The 24,611-nt window shown below is 44.0% G+C and overlaps 1 long non-coding RNA gene across 1 annotated transcript in view; it reads left to right on the top strand.

The window, feature by feature from the left end:
• Positions 1-24,095, top strand: part of LOC141986006 (uncharacterized) — a 176,683-nt gene extending 152,588 nt beyond the window's left edge. Inside the window, exon 3 of the long non-coding RNA XR_012639098.1 lies at positions 24,019-24,095. This is a non-coding gene — a long non-coding RNA (uncharacterized LOC141986006). The remainder of the gene's footprint in view (positions 1-24,018) is intronic.
• Positions 24,096-24,611: the final 516 nt, after the last annotated feature.

The raw sequence follows: 24,611 nt of genomic DNA, 5'->3' as shown, positions 1-24,611 counted from the left end.
ACCCATTGAAAAGATCCAATCTCAGGTTTAAGGGCCTGATGATCCTGTTCTTTACACCAAACTTACTCCAGTGTTACTCCATTGGGCCTGATTCATTTCTCCCTGTCTTTGTTTTTACACCATTGTCTTCAATGTTGTTACTGCAGATTTACACTGGTATATCTGAGATCAGAATCTGGATCATTACATTTATTCTTGATTTAGACCAATGTAAGTGAGAATCAGGATGCTAGAGTTCAATATGAATCTAAATACTATTATAGACGGGGCTGAGCTGCAATATTTAGATATGAGTCCTGAGGCAAATGTCCTCAGTTTGTTGGTGTCCAGGCATGGGGATTTGACTTGGACCATTGTGAAATTAGCAGGGCAGCTGAAATTTCTGGGTCCCCAAAGTTCAAAGCCATTCAGATTCAGAGCTTTGGTTTGTGCCTCTCTTTGAAGCTATGGTCTAAGTACATCTTCAGAAGTCAGGATTCCTATCTAAAACATCTCTGAACCTCTCGAGGTTGCAGACTTGGGGTCTGATTCTGCAGCTGTTACCTGGTGTAGTACTTAATACCACAGTATTAAGTTTATGGAAGGGATTATATGACAGGGTTCCCAGCAATAGCAGGGACCGGACTGATTGACCCAGGAGGTCCCTGCCAGTTCTATGTCCCTATGAGTAGATCTTGAGCCTATTCAAGATAGTAATGATTGTGCTAGGTGGCAAATGCTCGTATTGATCTGGCCCTTGGTGTGAAACTTTGGGGGAAAATTTACTTTCTTGCCATTTTGTTGGAGCCTCGTAGCTTTTGCTTCTTCGTCAATGGGAGATGTCATGAAGAGCCTCTTCCTGAGTACTGGAGCACGGCTGCTCCCAGTTCTGGCCACAAGCTAAAATGCAGATTTGCATAGCAGTGAAAGCTAAGGGAAGGAGTTAACTGAACTCTACCTCTTGGGCAATGGTTTGTGTGTCACATTTGATTTTAACTTAAATGGTTCCCTCATCCCTTTTATTAGCATCTAATTGGATTATCATATAATTTTCTGGAAAATGTGCCCTCTCACACTGCATTAATGTGCACCAAGTACGTAATTCCACCTGTGTAAGAGGTGAAGGAGAGACTGAGGCCTTCCTGAGGTCTCACAGTCATTGTCCAGTGCCGTGGTGTAGTTATAGTCTTTCAGCCCTGGCAGGCACCGGGAGGTGAATCAGCTGGAACCGCCCAAGGTACAGACCATGTGCGATTTCAGAAAAAGATGCAATAAAAATCTGCTCTTTGAAGCCCCTGGATTGTTGTGTCTCTGGGTTTGCTGCTTCCAATATCAAACACCGATCGGTACACCTACCATTGTGAATACCTTCGGAGCTGTCATTCCAGCAGCATTATTGCTAACACGTATATAACAGTGCTCCTGGAAGGTGCAGGATTGACATCCCTAGCTGCGGGGGAACTCAGTCTCAGTGCCTGGCTTTAGCACCACAATTCATAGCCCCACTTAGTTGACTCTCTTCCAAGCTGAAAAGTGCCAGTCTTTTTAATCTTTCCTCACACAGAAGCTGTTCCATAGCCCTAATCATTAGTATTGCTCTTTTCTGAACCTTTTCCCATTCCAAAATACCCATTTCCTCATCTGCACGCAATATTCAAGATGTGGGTGTACCATGGATCTGTATAGAGACATTATGATATTTTCTGTCCTATTTTCCTAAGTGTTCCTTTCCTAAGTGTTCCTAACATTCTGTTTGCTTTTTTGACTGCTGCTGCACATTGAGTGGATGTTTTCAGAGAACTATCCATAAAGATTCCAAGATCTTTCTTGAGTGGTAACAGTTAATTTAGACCACATCATTCTGTATGTCTTTCTAGTTGGGATTGTATTTTCCAGTGTGCATTTTCTGAGGGCTTACCGGGGTATCGATCCATGGCAATCAATCCACCAGGGTCAATTTAGTGGGACTAGTGAAGACCCGCTAAATTGTCTGCCGATCACTCTCCCATCAACTCCTGTACTCCACCAGAACGAGAAGCATAAGGTAAGTCGATGGGAGAGTTTCTCTCATTGACCCAACATGGTGTAAACATTGCAAAAGGTCGACTTAAACTACATCGACTCCAGCTACGTTATTCACATAGCTGGAGTTGCATAACTTAGGTCGATTGAGCCCCATAGTGTAGACCTGCCCTAACTCTTTGCAGTCTGCTATAGACTTAACTAGCTTGAGTAAAGATAAAGCACCAGAACAAACACTATTGTTCCCCATGTCCTATTTAATGTAAATACAAAATTCTGCACTTTCTGAAGTTCTAGGCATATGGTGTTACACAACTGCCTAAATCTACAATTTCAACAACTGCCTCCAAATTTCGGAATGGTTTGTACTAATGAGCTCCCAAGTGTGGACTGTTTCGATTGATTTTCAGAGGAAAAAGGAGGAGCTGCTATTATGACCGGGTTAACTCAACATCACCTGCTGCCTTCTCAGTGAAAAAAGCAGAATAGCATGTGTAACCAAAGTGTGCAGAGAACGGACACAGTCTAGTTTCTCCCCTGTGTGCGCTCTGTTAGCATGTGGCTTTCAGTCCATTGGTTTTAAAGGGTTATTCAGCAAAAAGAGCTAATGTCGCATTTGAGTGCCGTACTGTCAACGCAGCATTCGTCTCATCCCAACTGCTTTGGGAAGAAAATTGGGAAGCAGCTGGGATCTGGTTTTGATGTGGAACTTCTCTCTGCAGTCTTTCAAGTAGGCGTGGGCAAATTGCACGGGCGAAGAGCTCCCACTTCACTGAGGCCCAGTTTTGATTCCAGACTCTTTTGACAACTCTGACTCCACTGATCTGAACTGAGTCAGTTCTTATTGACACCAGGGGTAAGCAAAACCAGAATCAGTCTCAATGAACTGGCAAAAGAAAAAGGTGGGTACTTCACAGACTCTTTCACACACATTTAAAACAGCCCGTTGTTTCGATATTTGATTCCTGACATTCAGGTGTTATTGTATTCCGAAAAGCGACTCAGTGTGGCATTGTGGGGTTCCATGAACTGTATGGAGACCAGCATCCTTAATTTATAGAAGCAACAGAGCAAGAGTTACAGCTCTGGCTGAGCTCTCCCCATTGTGGATGGTCAGCAGGCTGCTCTATTAGACCGAAACCTTGTATCTCACCTCCTTTTAATCTTACTGAGTCTGAGCGGTATCCATTCACTGGCTCTGTGTCTAGTCTTCAGGTTCACTCCTGGGATTCAGACTACAATGCTGGTATCCCTTCTTGAGATGTGGGGCCCAGCTGCCCTAGGCTTCAAGACCAGTCCTGCTGCTCCTCTTCTAAGTCTCCCCAGTAGCTCAAGCATGTCCTTCAGAGCTCCATCATTGTGGGTTCTCCGCATTATTGTTCCACCTTTCAGAGACTTTGTGGCAGTTAAAGTATGTAACAAAGACTTTGCTTAGGCACTTCTAAACCACATACATCTTACTCCTAGGCATAGAACAAAAGATCTAGAGGTCTGTGGAAAAATAACAGAAACCTGCATGCAAGACCTTACCTCAGTTTCCTCACTCCTGAGAACACTTTCAGGCTTCGTGTCCTTCAGGGATTTCCAGACCCATTTCTCCTCCTGCTCAGTTTTCTCTTCTGGTTCTGGGCTCTCATTTATATACAGAGTGTGCCCTTATTTAAAAGCAGGTTTTTTACAGCCTTCCTGTTCAGTCCTTCCCTTCTTTTTTTCCCCATTCTCTAATCATGTGTGGGCTGTGGCCTCCAACACCATGTTTGTTATTGTTGGTTAACAAGTAATAACAGGCATTACTAAGTCAATAGTGTTTGGTCAGGAGACTATATTATCCTGGTAGGTCAGTGTTATTCAACTTCTGATAGTCCATTCAGGGGGACACACAGGTGCAAATCTCCCTCCCCTTAACACAAGAGCGATGATGCAAGGATACAGTGAAATACCTTAATAAGGGTATAAACAGACAGAGAGTTCTTAAAATCAAACTGGTATGCATAAATTCATGTAGATTCCCAAACAGTCACAGCAGCAAATCACAGGTGATTGGGCTAAATTCACACAGGGGTCAGTGTAGTATACGCTAATGTACACATTAGTGGAGGGACCTTCGGAAAGGAGGTCAGTGCTGCACAAAGCAGCCATGAGCATATTTGTGTGTGTGTGTGTGTGTGTGTCCCCACACATCCACCGGGGAATGGGAGTCCATAGCTATCACACCTACAAAAGGGAGTGATGCTGGCCTGAAGGGGGACATTGGCCATGGAATTCATTGTGCTGTGCATAATTTACTCCCTGTGCCTATGTAATATACATTGATATTAGGGCTGATTACTTTTCATAGAATATCAGGGTTGGAAGGGATCTCAGGAGGTCATCTAGTCCAACCCCCTGCTCAAAGCAGGACCAATCCCCAATTTTTGCCCCAGATCCCAAATGGCCTCCTCAAGGATTGAACTCACAACCCTGAGTTTAGTATGCCAATGCTCAGACCACTGAGCTATCCCTCCCCCATCTAACTTTTGTTAGATTTTCTCTCAAAAAAATCTAAGCCAAACAAGCAGCAAAAACACTTCCCCCCTTTCTCCCTCCCCCCTAAAAAACAGTGGCCTTTTGCATAAAGTTTTTGTTTTTCACATTTTCTGGGTTTTGGTTTCTCTTTCTTTTTTCTGCCTTCACTTTTTTCCCCTCCTCCCTCATTTTTCTGTTCTAACTTTTCCAACTCCTCAACATTGAAACAGTTACAGAACAGTAAAAAGAAACACAAAACTCAGTAAATCTGCTGCTCTCATTTTTTCAAAAGCTGGAGATGTTTTGAAAAGTGAAACAGGGTCAGAAATTAAAAAGTGAGAGAGGAGAAAAAACAGAAAACCTGGATGTAATTTGTTTTATTGCTCTTGCGGGAGGGAGCAGATGAAATTTTTCAAAAAAAAATTTTTTTCAGGAAATTTTTAAAACATTCATTTGACCCAGCAAAATGTAAATGTTTTTTATTTAGAAATTATTTTTGTATTGTTTTCACCAGCTCTAATTATTGACAGAGAATTGCTTTATCTCCTCCTGGTGGCTGGACGATATAAAGAAATTTCAGAGTAGCAGCCGTGTTAGTCTGTATCCACAAAAAGAACAGGAGTTCTTGTGGCAGCTTAGAGACTAACAAATTTGAGCATAAGCTTTCGTGAGCTACAGCTCACTTCATCGGATGCATTCAGTGGAAAATACAGTGGGGAGATTTTATATACACAGAGAACATGAAACAATGGGTGTTACCATACACACTGTAACGAGAGTGATCAGGTAAGGTGAGCTATTACCAGCAGGAGGGCGGGGGGAATCTTATAAAGAAGTTTATAAGTCAGCCACTGCCTACTAGCAACCAAACTTTGTCCTATCGCTCAAACGGTAGAGGGTCGTGGTTTAGACCCAAAGGTTCCCAGACTAAGGCCCCGATGATGACATCCCTCTAGGTCTGACATTACAAAAACATCCGGCACAATTATTTTTTGCTCACTGTTGACTTGGGTTTAACGAACCATTGGAATAAACAATGGAGATGATGGATTTTGTCAGATCAAGCCTGGATGCTTTTTTGGAAGCTATACATGAGTAAAACTAGTTATTGGGCTCAATACACAGGTAACTGGTGGAATTCTATGGCCTGTATTATACAGGAGGTCAGACTAGATGATATAGAGGTCCCGTCTGGCCTTAAAATCTATTACCTGGAGCCATAATTGAACTCAGTGATCTAGAACAGAAGGCTTCTTATTATATTACAATCCTCTCTAGTCATTCGACATTATAATACATGCCCATGCTTTTCTTAATTAATCTACAATAATCCGCATACATCTATTTTAAACTGCCTGGTTCTGTGATTATTGAACACTAACAATCATTTGATAAATATTACAACAATAGAAACGTCACATACGTATTGCCAGTATCTTGAATTTATTTTGCAGTAGACTCAAACTGAGCTTATATGGCATTTCAACTTGTCTTATGCTGTAGTCCTGTCTGTCTGTTATGTGTGTACCCAATTAGTAATGAATATTCACTTTCATTCATAACCAAAGAGCTTCTGTTTTAAAAATGTATCATTTCTTTTGTTGTTAATTAGGCAAAGGGCTTGTCTTTGCTACCGGGGTAAGTCGACCTAAATTATGGTACTCCAGCTACGTGAATAACATAGCTGGAGTTGACGTAGCTTAGGTTGACTTACCCCGGTGTCTTCACTGTGCTGTGTCAACGGAAGACGCTGTCCAGTAGACTTACCTTACTCTTCTCGGGGAGCTGGATTGCCATGGTCAACCGGAAAGCGCTCTGTTGTCGATTTAGCAGGTCTTCACTAAACCCACTAAATCAACACCCGCTCTATAGATTGCAGCAGCGTCTATCTCCCGATAGTGAAGACAAGCCCAAAGTCTTGACCAATAAGCCAGCTCAGATAGATACTAGCTGCATCTCAGAATTAGTCAGCCACTGTCTCCAGAAAACCCATCACTCTGTTTTTTGTCATTGGTTCTTTATTGTCATTGGTTCTTTATTAGTAACAAACTCTTTACCAGAATTGCCTTCTGATGAACTTCTTCCAACAAACAACTTTGGCTGCCATAGAAATGCCTTCTAATATCTTCATTCTCATCTCATCTACATTCCTTTCTCCCTGACATTCCGGGATTTCTGATACAAATGAGGGTGGATTGGAGTGGTCTCTTGTCCATTTTTCTCCTGAAACATCTTCTCTCAACTACATAGATTCAGTATGTGCACAGAAATTAAATACTTACTGTGACGGGTTGCCCCCTTCTTAAGGTGCCACCTTATGTACTGGTATACCACTAAGCCCACCTGTTCCACCAGACCAGGCCCCCTTTACCCTGTCTTGCTGAACCAGGCTCTTAAACCTTCTCTAGCATACACACTGGTAGGGCCACACCCAGCTGCAGAAAGACACAGACACTGAGATTAGCTCTGGGAAGACTCAGCTTAAGGGACTTGCCCCAGCACTCAGGTGATCACCTCCCTTGGAGTGCAGACCCAAACATATATTTGTCTTGCACTGCACAGAAAGATCTGCACAGCACAAGTTCATAAAAATTCACCCTCTCCCTCAATGTGAAGATTGATATGTACAGTTTATTTCCCCCTGCAAATATGGATTGCAAAAACTGGGTTATGTTAGAAACAAGAAATAAGTTTATTAACTACAAAAGGTGAATTTTAAGTGATTATAAGGAATAGCAAACAGAACAAAGCAGAATACTGAGCAAATAAAACAAAATATGCGAGTTAAGCTTAATACACTCAAGAAACAGGTTACAAAATGGAATTTCTTACCCTAAATGTTATTTGAGGCAGGTTGCAGAGTTTCTGTAGCTTAGAGTTCCAGTTAATTCTCTTTACAGACTGAAATCCCATCTCAGTTTGGACTCACCCCTGACTTTGGCCTCAGGTACTTTCAGCAGTCTTTCTTCTTGGGTAGGCAATGGAGGAGAGCCAAGATTAAAATCCTCCCCAGCCTTAAAATGGATTTACCTAAGGCGGGAAGCCTTTGTTTGATCCCCATCCCCCTACAGAGGAAAAGCACCAGCAGTGTCCAAGGTGGTATTTTGTATCAGGTGACAGGACCACCTGACCTGATAGTGTCACAGCTATATCCCAGGATGCCTCTCAGGAGGAGAGAGATTAGTATCTTCAAAGTCTTATTGTTTCTTCCTAATGGCCCATCGAGGCTGATGGCCTGTTGTCTGGTGGGTGTTGCAAATAAACACAGAGTTGTAATTGTTACGTAGTCAATATTCCTAACTTTTGATACAGCAATGATACATGCATACAAATTGGACAGTCACATTCAGTAAATCATATCCTTTCCAATGATACCTTACACGAGCCATCTTGCATAAAATATATCTTAGTTATGCCATACGCATATCATAACCATATTTCTCTGAAGAATTTGGGGTGTAACATCACACTTACATTCAGATATTTAGGGCCTGTCATAAATATAAAGGGAAGGGTAAACCCCTTTAAAATCCCTCCTGGCCAGAGGAAATCTCCTCTCACCTGTAAAGGGTTAAGAAGCTAAAGGTAACCTCGCTGGCACCTGACCAAAATGACCAATGAGGAGACAAGATACTTTCAAAAGCTGGGAGGAGGGAGAGAAACAAAGGGGTATGTGTGTCTGTCTATATTTTGACTTTGCCGGGGATAGACCAGGAATGAAGCCTTAGAACTTTTAGTAAGTAATCTAGCTAGGTACGTGTTAGATTATGATTTCTTTAAATGGCTGAGAAAAGAATTGTGCTGAATAGAATAACTATTTCTGTCTGTGTATCTTTTTTGTAACTTAAGGTTTTTGCCTAGAGGGGTTCTCTATGTTTTGAATCTAATTACCCTGTAAGGTATCTACCATCCTGACTTTACAGGGGGGATTTTTTTTTTATTTCTATTTACTTCTATTTCTATTAAAAGTCTTTTTGTAAGAAAACTGAATGCTTTTTCATTGTTCTCAGATCCAAGGGTTTGGGTCTGTGGTCACCTATGCAAATTGGTGAGGCTTTTTATCCAACATTTCCCTGGAAAGGGGGGGTGCAAGTGTTGGGAGGATTGTTCATTGCTCTTAAGATCCAAGGGTCTGGGTCTGTAGTCACCTAGGCAAATTGGTGAGGCTTTTTACCAAACCTTGTCCAGGAAGTGGGGTGCAAGGTTTTGGGAAGTATTTTGGGGGGAAAGACGTGTCCAAACAGCTCTTCCCCAGTAACCAGTATTTGTTTGGTGGTGGTAGCGGCCAATCCAAGGACAAAAGGGTGGAATATTTTGTACCTTGGGGAAGTTTTGACCTAAGCTGGTAAAGATAAGCTTAGGAGGTTTTTCATGCAGGTCCCCACATCTGTACCCTAGAGTTCAGAGTGGGGGAGGAACCTTGACAGGGCCTGATCCAAAGCCCACTAAAGTCAATGGAAAGTCTCTCATTAATGTCAATGGACTTTAATGCAGCTCCTTAATTGACAAAGAAGGTTGCAATCTCCAAGCATGTTTTTGGTTTGGCTCTGAAGTAATGGGACATAATCTACACTATTATTATCTTCAGTGGAGATATGCCAATGCATATCAGCTGAGGATCTGGCCCTTTTTATTTATCTGCTAACATCCATCCGTAACTACTGTGCACCACACATATTCCTTCACCACAGTCAGGCATTGAGGAAAATTCTGGTGTGGTTATTGGAATTATATGGGAGTGTTGCATGAGTAAAGGACTGCAAAATTTGGCCCTGGTGCCAAGCAGCAACGTAAAGAAGAGTGAGTATTCTGGGACTTTTGCAACGTTAACACAGCTGTCACAAAAAGCTTCCAAGGGAGGGTTTCATCCAAAGCAATTGCTGCTGTGCCCTCCCTCTTTAGGAATAAGCAATCAACATGCATTTCAGTTTGTTAAAATCACTTTTGAAATTGAAATGTTATAAACATGCATAATATGTTACACCCATAATTACAGAGGTTTACAACTGCAAAAGAGCGCTTATGAATTAAGGAGCTGGAAAACCTCTGCTTCCAATTTGCATGCCATTCATAAATCCAAACCTGCTCATCTGATTTATTGGTTTCACAGCCCTGGGGTTTGGATGAACCCTAAGGAAACCAAGCAAAACTTCACCTGAATCTGGTGAACCTCAGGAGGGCTGCAGCTCACCAGAACTCATGAGGCCTTATATGGGTGTATGAGGAAGGAGGCCATTAGCCTCACATGTGGTCCAAGCAAAGGTTTGTACTGTTGCTTGCGGATACATGTACAGTCACTTTAAAGCTGTAGCAGGAAACCAAGGTGCGGCAGGATTGTTATGAAAGAAAGTAACATTTTCTGTCATGCCTCACAATTAATTATTATTATTCCTTTACATTACCGTACTGCCTAGCAGCCCTAGTCATGGACCAGGACCTCACTGTGCAGCTGTACAACAGAACAAGACAGCCCATGCCCCAAAGAGCTTTTAATCTAAGTATAAGACAAGCAACAGATGGAAACTGACAGAGAGGGGAGTACAAGGAAACAAAGAGACATGGTGCCAGGCATTGACTCAGTTTGAACCAGGGGAAAGTTCACCCATCACAAGACTTCCCCTTTGATAAATCCATGCAGAAGAAGAAGGCTTCACCAGAATAAACATGACATTATTATGACAGCTTTGAGCCTTTAATTCTAAAGCGAATATACAGAAGGATTCAGAGGCCTGAAGAAAGTGCAAGAAGCCTTTTATAAAGGTCCTGTATGAATAAGCAGAGCATGGGGACTTTGGTATCCATAAGTGAGACATGTAAGACTGCGTAAAAGTGGGTATTTTAAAGAACAAATGTTCAGGAAAATACAGTTACAAATAAAATCTGAGGTAAAGCTGGAATAGGTCTAAAAGATCTGCTTTAGAAATTCTGGGGGGAAGGGAAGATTTATGGCCTTTGACGTTGGACCTAATGATTCCAATGTTACTTTACAGCCCTGGAATCTGTGTACTGACACAGCAGCTTGGGCTAGATAATATTCAAATCACTTAGCAAAGCTGTGGGAGGCTGGTGCAAAAAAGAAGCAAAAGGAAAGAAAATTCCTATGAAATAGCACCATAAAATTTTTTTAAAAATGGCCTGTTCAGAGCATCGATTTCTCTGAGCAGAAATGTGGCAAGTGTGGAAAAGAAGAACCCAGGATAGCAGGAGTCTGCTTAGCAAGAGGAAACGTGCAGGAAATGTAAGAAAAAAGGACACTTGAAGACAGCTTAGTCAAGGGTGAAAGATGCCTTTTTCCTGACAGCATTGAGGAACAGGCTGGGATTGTTAATCTCAAGATTTGCAACAGTGCGGTTTTAATTTTAAAATGATTCAGAGGTGACTGACATATAAAGAGACTTTTAAGGAGATGAACTCTAGCTCTAGGTTGGAACAGTTCAAGGGATTGTTCAATAGCCTGGGTTAATTCAAAGCCCATACTAAGAATTTGGGAATATGTGTTTTGAGTCAATGTGTGTTGACTCCATTCTGTTTAATGAGACTGCCATAAATAATCTAAAACGGAATCACAGCTTCTGAGATGGGCCATGTGAAATTGAGATAGACAAGAGTTGGGAGAGGGTTCTGTGAAAATGGCCTGCTTGAAAGAGAACCAGTGAAGACCCTAATGGAAAGAGAAGGGAATACCCTGTGCGTTCAGCCCAGGCCAGAGGGTGCAGCGCCATTGCTTGAAGGGAAGGAAGAACTGGATTAGATGGAGAATGGTGAATTTGAGGACATTACTCCACCAACCGGCCCCATGGTGCCTGTTATGGAAAGAAATGGGAACAATGAAGAAGTAAGGAGGGGAAATTATATTCTTCCCATCATGGAAGACATAATCAGAAGTTAACTGGTACCAAAATATGCTCCTCCCTCATGGATTTGTGCTCCAGCCTGACGGTGCCACACTGAGAACTCCTATAATGCCACTGGGAAGACACTTGTTTTGTTCCCTCCCATTTGGCATCACATGCACCCCAGAAATCTTTCCAAAGGAAGAGACTGAGTGAGATGCTCCTAGAGGGAGTGAGGGTTTTGGTTTATGTGAAGAATGAGGTTTTAACCTCCCATTATGTTTTGCCTGTCTCTGAAGGCAAGGGAGGCTGCTGGCCTAAAATCAAATAAGGAAGATGGGGGGTGCGAATAGGAAGGAGGAGGCAAGGGTGGATAGTTCTAAAATCAAAGCTTAGTGCTGAATGCCACCACTTCACAATGTACACAAACCCATGTGGGTCCTCAGTACAAGATTTTGGAGTAAATTCTAGAATCACAGAATCATAGAACTGGAAGGGACCTCGAGAGGTCATCTAGCCCAGTCCCCTGCACTCAAGACAGGACTAAGTATTATCTAGACCATCCCTGATGGGTGTTTGTCCAACCTGCTCTTAAAAATCCCCATTGATGGAGATTCCACAACCTCCCTAGGCAATTTATTCCAGTACTTAAGCACTCTGACAGTTAGGAAGTTTTTCCTAATGTCCAACCTAAACTGCCCTTGCTGCATTTTAAGCCCATTGCTTCTTGTCCTATCCTCAAAGGCTAAGAAGAAAAAATTCTCTCCCTCCTCCTTGTGACAACCTTTTATGTACTTGAAAACTGTTTTCATGTCCCCTCTCAGTCTTCTCTTCCAGACTAAACAAACACAATTTTTTCAATCTTCCCTCATAGGTCATGTTTTCTAGACCTTTAATCAATTTTGTTGCTCTTCTCTGGACTTTCCCCAATTTCATAGAATCATAGCATATTAGGGTTGGAAGAGACCTCAGGAGGTCATCTAGTCCAATCCCTTGCTCAAAGCAGGACCAACACCAACTAAATCATCCCAGCCAAGGCTATGTCAAGCCGGGTCTTAAAAACCTCTAAGGATGAAGATTCCACCACCTCCCTAGATAACCCATTCCAGTGCTTCACCACCCTCCTAGTGAAATAGTATTTCCTAATATCCAACCTAGACGTCCCCCACTGCAAATTGAGACCATTGCTTCTTGTTCCGTCATCTGCCACCACTGAGAACAGCCTAGCTCCATCCTCTTTGGAACTCCACTTCAGGTAGTTGAAGGCTGCTATCAAATCCCCCCTCACTCTTCTCTTCTGCAGGCTAAATAACCCCAGTTCCCTCAGCCTCTCCTTGTAAGTCATGTGCCCCAAACCGTCTAATCATTTTCATTGCCCTTCGCTGGACTCTCTCCAATTTGTCCACCTCTCTTCTGTAGTGCGGGGGTGGGGACCAAAACTGGATGCAGTACTCCAGGTGTGACCTCACCAGTGTTGAATAGAGGGGAATAATCACATCTTTCCTGAAATGTGGCACCCAGAACTGGACACAATACTCCAGTTGAGGCCTAATCAGCGCGGAGTAGAGTGGAAGAATTACTTCTCCTGTCTTGCTTACAATACTCCTGCTGATACATCCCAGAATGATGGTTGCTTTTTTTGCAACAGTGTTACACTGTTGACTTATATCTAGTTTATGATCCACTATGACCACCAGATCCCTTTCCGCAACACTCCTTCCTAGACAGTCATTTCCCATTTTGTATGTGTACAACTGATTGTTCCTTCTAAGTGGAGTATTTTGCATTTATCCTTATTGAATTTCATCCTATTTACTTCAAACCATTTCTCCAGTTTGTCCAGGTCATTTTGAATTTTAATCCTATCCTCCAAAGCACTTGCAACCCCTCCCAGCTTGGTGTCATCTGCAAACTTTATAACTGTACTCTCTATACCATTACCTATATCATTGATGAAGATATTGAACAGAACCGGACCCACTGATAACTACTCTCTGAGAACGATTTTCCAATCAGTTATGCACCCGCCTTATAGTAGCTCCATCTAGGTTGTATTTCCCTAGTTTGTTTATGAGAAGGTCATGGGAGACAGGATCAAAAGCCTTACTAAAGTCACATCTACCACATGATGGCTAACCCCACTTCCAAAGACCACATTCCTCATGAACCTCTTAAAACAGATTGTGTGGAGCTGAGGTAAAGCACAAACGTGCAATTCTGAGAATCTAAAATAATCTATTGCCCACATCCTTAGGACTGCCATTTTATGCTGTCTCCAAGCCTTACACCATTTCAGCAAATGCCAGTGGAAAACTAGGCCCGCTAAAATTACACTGTGGTCTGAGAGGAGAGTCAGGCCTTATAAAATGAGGAGTGTAAACAACTTGATAACTTTGATTAATGTTAATGGGTGTAATGAGAATGTTTCCAGCATCTTCCACTGAGACAGTACACATGCCCTTTCCCAGTTGCATCAGATACGCAGCTATACTCTTTTTAGTTTTATTTTTGAATACATTATTTCTTCAAAATAGTCCTGATCCAAAGCTCATTGAAATCCATGGACATTTTCCCATTAACTTCAGTGGGCATTGGATCAGACCCTACAAGGGGAAAATGCACACTAGCGAGATCACTCAGTTACTGATACATTCTTCGGACAGACACTGGACCTGCACATCAGTATATATATTAGAAGTGTAAAGATGTCCTTAACATACAGCCAACCCATAAAAACGCAGATAACTGAGAAGCTGCAGCAGACCCCATAAAGCCACTGTATTTTAAGTCCAGACTTGGTATTGCCTTTCTGTCAATAATCTCTCTGTCTCTGGCCATTTTATATTTCAAAATGACAGCTACTTCCCCCCATTCCTCTCTTCTTTCAGGAGAAAGAAAACATTTGTACTGTAATAGGTTTCCCAACACGTAATGAGACCAAGAATAAAATGAACACTGAAGATTGTTTCATTCCCCTGGCATTGTTACTTGAATGTTCACAATGTTATTAATGTCAGAATATCCAGGAGCACAATACCAGCAGTTTATCTGCCATCAGATTTTTCTTCTTGTTGGAGTCATTTAAAAGTGGACTGGTCATATTCTCAGCTGGTGTATCTATACCTCAGCTGGTGTAAATATCCTCAGCTGGTGTGTTTCCCTCACTGCACTGTGGGCTGCCTGGCCAAACCGTTTTTTTTCTGTCTCAGAGGTTTACAAAGCTAAGATAATTAGAAGCCCCCATATCTATAGTATCTCAGCACCTCACCGTCTTCAATGTATTTAGCCTCACAACACCCTGTGCCGTTGGGAAGCAGTATGATCCCCGTTTTACAGATGGGCAGCTGAGACAGAAGCCAAGGTCCCCAAAGGTATTTAGCTTCCTAACTTCCATTGAAAGCACGAGGCTGGGGTTTAGGCCCCTGAGTCCAGTTTTAGGCTCCACTGTAATCCACAAAACTCCCACCAAACATTTGTAGGTACCTAAGCTCACTTAGAGCCTAAATTTTCAGGGTAAAAGCTCCTTAAGCATCTACATTCCTGTCTCTGAGCACGTGCACAGCTGCCCCACTCTAGGCAGACCCAACACCTGTCTCCCACCTAAGCCCCAGAGCAATTCACAAACCAGGGGAAGATAGACATTCAGCCACCTAAATTGCATGCAGGGCCCTATCAGTGAGCAGCCTCTGGCTATTTTGTGTGGAGGGAGGCAGGCACCTAGCTCATTCCAGCCATGTCCCCGGGGCAGGAAAGTCCTATTCAAATCCTTTCTCCCCCTCTGGCAGAGAGGGAGGAATTGAACCCTGGTTACCCACATCCCAAATGAGTGCTCTAACCGCTGGAAAAAGAGCTATAAGGTGGGCAGCTCCATCTCCTACTGGAGTTTGAATGGGCCCTGCTCTGGTAGGCACGCTCAGAGACCGCCTACTGGATTGGGCCCTGTAACCAAGTTAGGAAGCCGAACACGCATCTTCCCTGGTTCATTAATCGCTCTTGGGCTTAGCTGGGAGATAGCTGTCTCAATGCCTAGAGTGGAGCAGCAACATGCATGTAGCAGGGTCTAAAACTTAGGCAGCTAGAGAATTTTTACACTGGAAAGTAAGGTGCCGAGTGGGTTTAGGTGCCTACAGGTTAGGTGGCAGCCAAACAGGGGTTTTATGGATCACAGAGATGCTGTGCACAGGGGCTTGGGTCCTAATTCTGGAGCTGAGGCCCCTAAATTACTATGTGGCTAGCAACAAAGGAGCTTTCACGCTAATTTACAGTGAAACACACAATGAGAGTCACAGCATATTATGGTGGGTGCACAGGACAAGAAATAGAATAACAGGAGTCAATGGTAAACACAGGGAAGCTTAATAGGATACTGATATTTTAATCAGAGTAGAATAATGGATTTACCACTGGCATACCCCCTTCTGGTAGCACATGGCATAGCAGGCTCTCCTTCTCCGGCACCCTCTGCCCAGAGACACTCCAGTCTTGTGGTGGTCTGCTTCTTCTTAGGATTCAGCCCTCCAACCAGCCGAGTTTAAAGTCTCGCCCCTGCTGGGATGAGTCCAGTACAAACAATAACTCATGTAACTCTAATCTTCAACACAGCATATTCTATCCATCCTAGGCTCCTCTGCAGTCCCACACTTCTCTTAGAGTAGCAGATTCCCTGGCATCCCACAACAGAACACAGAAAACCCCAAACACACCTAAAGCAACCAGTGCCTGTTCAGTGCCTTGAGCTTTCAGCCCAGCTGGGTTCTCCCCAGCTCCCTGACCCTGTTCGAGAACACCAACCCCAAGGACTATTTCTCTGGAGCTTTGACCTTTTCCCAGGACTTACCACGGGGGCTAGCTCCTTTCCAACACGTCATCACAATCTGATAGATAGATGGATTGATAATATCTGTCAACAGTGCTCACTAATAGACTTTCCGCATCTGTCACCCCATGATCCGATGATCGCTCATTGGCTCCATATTTGTAGCTAGGTATTTAAATAGAAGTCTGGTTGCTGTTAGTGGCCAGTAGGTGGCGATCATTCATCCTGTGCTCACCAATGAGCCACCTACTAGCTCCACTGCAGGTTACTTAGCCCAAGTTTAGGTAGGCTTACTATGATGAACAAGTCCGATTGCTGGTGGGGAAGAAGTGAGCCAGTATTTGTTTCCTATGTATTACAGTGCACACTGCCTTGGGCTACACATTATATATATATGTGTGTATATATATATATATATATATATATATATATATATATATATATAATCTTGGAAAATGTAGCCTTTTTAAAAAGTTACATTATATTATCAAGTCTTTTTTTCCCCTTTCTCCTCAGTTTCATAGAAGACGCTCAGATGCCATGGTGATGGACATGATAGAATCGAATAGAAATTGCTGAGTATTCCTGCAAATGCCACACTTCAATTCAGTCATGTTATTAAACACTTTCTATACATGGCCCTATATTCTGTTACAATGACTGCAGTGCTGCCATTACCACTTATACAGGCCCCTTCCTGTAGATCTCCCAAGTGCTCCTAGGGAAGTTTCCGCTGCAATGGATTTTTCCTCTCTTATGGGCAAAAGAAACACACACACAAACAAAAATACTATAGAATTTAGCAGGAATTAAACCACTTGCATCCTTTAGAAGTCACTCTGAAATCCTATGGAATTTCATAGAGAACTGCGGTGTATCGGAATTAAGTAATATCCCTTTAAATAGTTTGGAAGCTCTCTAGTGGGCACCCCATCATCTATTGCAGAAGCCACTTGACTCTAACAGAGCAACAGTGTTTATACATAGCTAGGCCTGGGGCTAATTGGTCATCTAACTAAATATTGCCATTTATCAGTAGCATGTCTGAGCATCATTGGAACCCAAGAGCTGATAGCAATTCTGAGGTTTTTTAAATGTATTTATTTTGATTGTAAAATGCCTAGAGGTGATATGTTCCCAACTAAGTAAAAACTCAGAAAGCTGCATAACTAATGGCATGTCTACATTTACCTCTGGAGTGATCGATCCAGCGGGGGTCGATTTATCGCGTCTAATGAAGACACGATAATGCGACCGCCGAGCACTCTCCCCTCAACTCCGGTACCCCACCGGAGCGACAAGCATAGGCGGAGTCGATGGGGGAGCATCAGCAGTCAACCTACTGCAGTGAAGACACCGCGGTAAGTAGATCTAAGTACGTCGACTTCAGCTACGTTATTCACTTAGCTGAAGTTGCGTAACTTAGATCGATCCCCCCCACCTCCCCAGTGTAGACCAGGCCTAAGAGAGCAGCTTACCACCTTACCTAAGCAGTCAACACAGAAAGGAAATGATGTGCAATGGAAGTTCAAAACGTAGTAAGACAGTTGGTTTTACTTCTTACAAAGTTTGGCGCGGTAGCTGAAGAAATTTGGAGGATGTTTAGAATCGCCTACAATTATTTATGGTGTCTCTGACTGAATGAAATATCCCCTGCATTAATTCCTTCTGGAAATACAAGCCTTTCCTATGCCTTATGCCTCTTAAAACTCATCATATAAAACAGAGACCACAGAAAAATATATGGACAAACATAAATACAATTTTTTTCACTTAGATGCATCCATGCAGCATCAGTGCCTATAAATTTGTATTGTAGCTCTACTGCCATCAAGGGATAGAATGATTTTTAGTGAAAATATCCTTTTTAAAAAGTGCATGCAGGCTATAGAAGCCACTGAGATCTTTAAAAGAACCAGGGTAAATTTAACCTTCTCCCCTGCCCCGTCCCAACAATGGGAGCCATGATTAACCAACTGCAAAAAGAAAAAAAGCTTAGCAAACTGCAAACCCATAAAAGGCAAAGACCCTAATTAAAGGAAAAGACTAGATTTTATTATTGTTTAAGGGTAGTTCAGAGAAAAATAATCCTTGTACAAGGCCAAGATCTGTCATAAATCTTTTGCTTTACACTGCACATGGGAAGTAGAGTAGTAATAACAAATCGTTTGTTACTAATAAGATTATTTATTACAGATGTTTGCATTTCAAACGTCTGTCTTTACCATTTGCCTTTCATTGGCTGTTGGGTCATTAGGCCAAGATCTCCACACTGCAGGTTACATCTGCGTAGCAGAATGGAATTTCTGAGGGACATGAATCTGACCCTGTCCCCACAAAGTAAATCCAGAGAAGCTCCCTTGACTAGAATAGAGATAGTCTGTTATCACAGAGTTGTAGACCATAAGGGACCACCATCTAGTCTGACCACCTGTATACCACAGGCCACCAATACCACCCAGACCACAGTATTACAGCACTCAGGTTATGCTAATATGAGATCGGAATTTGAACCAGGAGTTTCAGTTCATGGAGTTTCCGTGTGAAGCTTCCATTAAGCCTTGAGGTTTACCCCAGTGGAAGATCCCAGGGATCTGCTGATTCTGCAGATTTCAGGGGGTCTGTTCAATGTGTGGGGCATCAGCACTGAAGTCACTTACTCTGCCCTGTGGACTCCCTGCAGCACCAAGGCAACATGGCTGCTGCAGGAGCCGTGTTGCCAGAGGCTTCCCCAAACTCAGCTGCATCTTGAGCCCCTCTGCCCCCAGTGGAGGAGGGGAAGTTTCATGGCACAGAGAGGGAAGCTGTGTAATTTAGTGCTTTGTCCCATGGTTGGTGTCTGGGGGAGGGAGGTGGAGGAATCTGCCAGAAAAAACCTGCCCCCCCCCAATCACCTGAATATCCTCAGAACTGGATCCACAGGGGATCTTCTATGGGGCTGCGTGCCAAAAGAGATCCTGCCTTGGAAGTGACACACTCACCTCCTGTACTCCCCCCAGTCAGGAAGTGCAGATACAGAGGGGAGCCTTCAGCCCTGAGTTTGCCAGACTTTCTCTGTTGCTGCAACACTGTGAGATCTGAAGTGGAAACACTGCTGCCATAAGAATGTGAGCCAGATTTATCCTTGGTGTAACTCCACTTACTTCAGTGGCACTCCTGTCGGGATAATTCTGGTCCAGGTAGGCAGTTTACATTACATTAACTAAAGCTTCCATCACCCAACAGAGGGAATGGTCCACTGGATTTAGCATCAGGTCTGAAATATCTGCCAGAAATTCAGAGCCCGGTAGAGTCAGCTCAGCCCATTTCATCCTTCTGAGACAGGACCAGCATGGTGGGTTGTGCAAAATGCAGCTGTTTCGCTGTGCATGTGTAATAATTTCAGTAAGAACAAACAGAAAGGACGGTCCTGTGCTTGGGTACTAGTTGGAGGCCTGAGTTCAATTCCCGGCTCTTTGACAAGCGGCAGCCTACTGAGGAAGGATAACCCAATGGGCAGGGTGCTAGCCCAGGACTTAGGAGACCCAGGTCCACTGACCTGCTCTGCTCCAGGCTGCACCTTAGGCACGTCATTTAGTTTTTCTAGTGCCTCAGATCTTCCATCTCTAAAATAGGGATGATTCCACTGACCAACTTCATAGGAGGGGTGCGCGGATCAGTACATTAAAGGTTGTGAGACTCTCAGATACTATGGAACAGGGAGCCACATAAGTGCCATAGATTGTAATGCTTTCTCTGATGGTCTTTGGCAAATGCCCCTCCCACCACATACATTCTGTGCCGGTCTGCCGTCAGTGAAGCATTGCCAGCAAAGAATTTGGCCCAGTCTGTGCTCATGCTGGCATTTCAGTTGTACATTTATAGGACCTGATCCTGACAACACGTAGTATGTACTTCAGCCAGACTGCTCACAGGGATCGGTGTCACTCCTGCTATTCACAGTGGGCAGGGTCAGGCCCAGAGTTTGTAAGACACTTTGACCCAGATCCTCAAAGGTATTCAGACACCTAACTCCCATTGATTTCAATCAGAGTCAGGCACCTTAATATCCTTGAGGATTTGGGACCTGATGGAATGGAAGGTGATGTATGCATGTGAGAGGTTATTATAACCAGCCTGGTTTTATGCCAGAAAACAATCAGGAATAGCCCTGAACCTTTTGAATCCTTTCCACTATTTAGGCCAAAACAATAGGAAAGATCAAACTTAATTTCATAGTAACAAAATGATGGTTACTGCAGCCAAAGCAGATCTGATCTGACCTGATCTAACCAAACTGAGACAGAGAGAGAGAGAGAGAGACAGCCCTAATAAAGCAGAAGGGCTAATAAGGGATCAGGATATTTGTTCCAATTACCCCGATTTTTGTTCAGAATACGAGACCGTCCAAAGTGACATTTATGGACTAAAACAGCTGAATCTCAGGTCTGCCTGTCACGCCTGGCTCTAAATGGATGGGGAAGGGAAGCAATGGGAATAAAGGATAAAGGAGAAGGATGGATACACCAGCAGCCTGCAAAAGAGAATGTTATTTCACACACCCCTTTTTTTGGCTTCTGTTATGATGCACTAGTACATTGTATAAGCTGGGAGATGCCAGGTGCTTCAGTTCAGTTGCGAGGGGGAAGAACGTTTCAGAAGCTCCAATATTTCCCTTCAAAGCAGATTTTTTTCAAGATCATTTGCTTTTAGCAGACGGGAACTTATAAAAGGCCACTTCCATGCTGGCACTGCAGCCTTTCCTTCTGAGTGCAGGAGGTTAGATGAAAAAAATTCAATTAAGAGCCTGCCTTCCTGCGACTGATAATGGTTTTGACATTTGCAGAGTCTCTTGATGACAATGAATCCCTAAGGTGGAGTAAAACAAATCGAAGCCTGGATTCTTTGCAAGGAGTTGAAAACATCTTACAGCAACAGTGCTTGAATGTGCAAGCACTTTTGTACTCAGAGCCTCCAAACCAGCCCCTTCCCCACATCAGAGATAATGGGAAAGATTCACCCCTGCATTACTGGAGATTTCCTTTCATTCTGGAGCAACACAGTGGTGGATCAAGCCAAATGTTTTTGTCAGCTTTCCGAGTCATTGCAATGAGTAGAGAGCCTCCTGGGACTGAATTTATAGTCTGCTCTTTTGCTGGACCAAACCTGGAGTGTTGCAGCTATAGAAAAATATTCTTTTCAGGAAGTTCCATGATCAACACCAACACAATCAGAGTACTGACCATGGATGGGGGAGAAAGGAAGGACATGGCAGTTTTGCTTGCTTGCTTAACAGCTTTGCTTCAGCTCCTCCTATTAGTTAAGGCAGCATCCAGGTGACTGGAGTAACATCCAGAAGGCAGGTCTCACCAGGTCAGATTGATATTCGCATTTAAGGCACACAATGCTATGTCAATAAAAGCTTCCTCCGTCACTGCCCTTGATTGAGGCAGTAGAGAATGAGGAGTGTCGTCTGCACACTTCTGCAAGGCTGTAATTGGATCTCATTGTATTTTCATGCATGGGCACAAACCAATATTCTGGACAGGATTAAGTAACATTCCATCACACTGGTGACTTGGGATAGTCTAATCCTGTGCCTCTGGATCTAAATGCCCTGTTGCTTCTGCATACCTCTGAGGGCAACTGTGTATTTTCAAGTTCCAAGTCCCAAATTGCTGGCCTTTAGAAAAATTGAACTTTCAGTGCCTGCTTGCACACGTGCAAACAGTTCAGGGTAAACTCATTGCTATTTGCACTGACAACTTTACAGCATGGGGCGGAGGGAGCAGTCTAATTTTAAAATTCATTTTAATGAGTCAGAAGCAATGAGAATTAGAGCACTTTTCCTAGCCAGAGTTCTGAGCAGACATGAACTCATCGATCCACTTTATCACCTGAGGCGGTGATCCCCAAACTTCTTCTGTTGTGCCCCCCATACCTGTAATGGAATCTGTCTGTGTTCCCTCACCCCACTGGGAACTGGGGCCGGATCAGCGGTTAGGAGCCGGGGCCAGAAGGAGGGCTATGGCTGGGAGCAGAGCCACAGCTAGGGCTGGGACCACAGCGGGGGTTGTGACTGGGTGCAGGGCCGCAGTCGATGCCAGAGCTGCAGCTGAGGCTGGGTCGGGGCTGGGGGCACAGCAGGGATAGATGGCACTGCCACCCTGAGTGGCGGCTGGCTTGGGCCCCACCATGCTCCTCCAAAGCATTCCTCTGTGCCCCCTTAGGGGCGTGCGCCTCACAGTTTGGAGACCACTGGCCTGACGGGTAGGTAGAAAAAGTACTATTACTTGGGAAACTGGGAGGGAGAGAAGTTAAATGTCCTGCCAAAGGACAGAGATATTGCCCTAATGGATCATACCGTGGGCCCTCAAGTCCAATATCCTGTCTCTGACAATAGCAAGTACCAGCTACAAGAAACCATCACAATTATGGGATAGCCTGTCCCCTGGGAAAGTTTTCCTCAGAGCCCCCTATAGTACTCCTAAGGTACTTATCTGTCCCCAATAACTCTAGTATCTGAACCCCTCACAATCTTTAATGTATTTGTCCTCACAACATCTCTGCGGGGCAGGGAAGTGTTGTTATCCCTATTCTCACAGATAAGGAATGGAGACAGAGAAACTGAGGCCCGGATCCACAAAGAGACTGAAGTGCCGTGATGCCAAATGTCGCAACACCTACGTTTTTGGTCCCTAGAATCTGACTGGTCTCCACAAAGCTTGAGTTAGGTGCCTAGGCTCCCTGTATGATGAATGGGGAGAGATCGGTGCCAGAAACTGGGATCCACAGAAGTCACTACGCTAGGCAGGGAGCTGCCTAAACTAGGCAATAGGAGGGGTGTGTCCTAAACCCAGCCCCTCTCATGGAGTTTGGCTCCTAAATCTGGGCTGCAGGGAGGTGCCTACCTCTGTAGGCAACCCACAACAGGGAACCCCTCTCCTGGAGTTAGGTGGCTTAGCCACTAAGTCACTTCTTGCGAGAATGGGTTAGGTGCCTTTCTAACCACACAAAAACTGGGGGAAGGGATCATGCTCATGCTTTCTCTGGTCCAGTTAATACAAGTGAGACTGAGTGAGAGCCACATCAGAGTATTCCATAGCTCAGTGGTAAGGGCGTTCTCTTGAGAAGCGGGGCACCCCTGTTCTCATCCCTTCTTCTCAGGCAGGGCTGGGGTGAATTGAATTGGGGTCTCCCACATTCTGGGTGAGTACTTTATCCACTGCGCTAACAGAGGCCTCTTTCTGTCCCCCCACCCAACTGTTTTGTATGGGGTTAGGAATGCCCATAGCACACCTAACTGCATTGGGCCCTGCAGGCAGGATAGGGTAGCGAATGCCTATCTTCAGTGGTTTGAGGATTATTCTAGGGCCTAGAAGAGAGAGAGGTATCCAGCCACTTGCCCAGAGGCAGAAACTTAGGCACTGGGGGGACCTTTAGGCACCAGGTGAGTTGCGGCTTTTGTGGATCACAGTAGCACACAGACCTCAGTCCTTTTGTGGAGCTGGGTCAAACTCACTTGTTCAGGGCCACACTGGGGTCTATAGCAGAGCAGGTAAGTGAACCTGGGTCTCCTAAGTCCTGGGCTAGCACCCTGCCCATTGAGCTATCCTTCCTCCGTAGCCTGCAGCCTGAGCATTCGTATATCTTCCAAAACTTTAATTTATATGTAGGGAAGTCTTCCCTATATGTATGCCTGTTCATGTTTGTTTCTTGGCTTGCATTGAGTTTACTGTGTTTTATAGTGTTGTGTTTGTAATAATGTAGTTGGTTAATGGACTCCATTTTCCAAGATGGTGTCTGGCCTGAAGGAGAGAACAACATAGACTTCAGCTTTGCTACCCTCCTTCACAGACTTTCGCACCCTTTCTCCTTTGGCAGGAAGCACAGGCTGCCTCAAACCAGTTGGAATTGGAACTTTCGCGCCACAGAGGCTACAAAAGGATTGCACACCCTGTCAGTCGGACTGTCCATCAGAGAGGCAGCCAGTAACTGTCTCTTTGCACAGGCATCGGAGGAGTCCTTCACCGGCCACTTGATCCATATCATTGATCAGACATCTAACATCTGAGTCTACTTACCGTTCCTGGTTCCAGTGACTTGCCTATATCATCTATTCCTGGTTCCAGCCGTGAAGGTCCTGTGTTCCTCCTGTCCCCAGCAGCTGCTGGACAGCAGTGGCAGGTCCAGGATCCAGTGCACCCTAGCAGCAAAAGGACAGACAGTTGCTTACCATCAGCAGCTGTGTTCATATCCAGTTAATCCGTTCATCTCACAAGGGTCCAGAGGAAACCTACAAGTACAGAGTTTCAGGGTTTTACTTTGTATTTGCTAAGGGTCATTTGGGGACCAGGCTTCAGGCCCATTTTGGGGCAAACACAAAGTTGTTTTACTGTTTCTCTGCTTTTCCACCCTCTCCCTTATATTGTTAATATTTCCCCAATAAACCCCAGTTTTGTTTTTGAAGTGCATCA

Source organism: Natator depressus, chromosome 4, assembly GCF_965152275.1.
Source record: "Natator depressus isolate rNatDep1 chromosome 4, rNatDep2.hap1, whole genome shotgun sequence".
Taxonomy (NCBI): domain Eukaryota; kingdom Metazoa; phylum Chordata; order Testudines; family Cheloniidae; genus Natator; species Natator depressus.
Note: the sequence above shows the minus strand (reverse complement) of the source record. Positions and strands in the feature narration are given on the sequence as shown.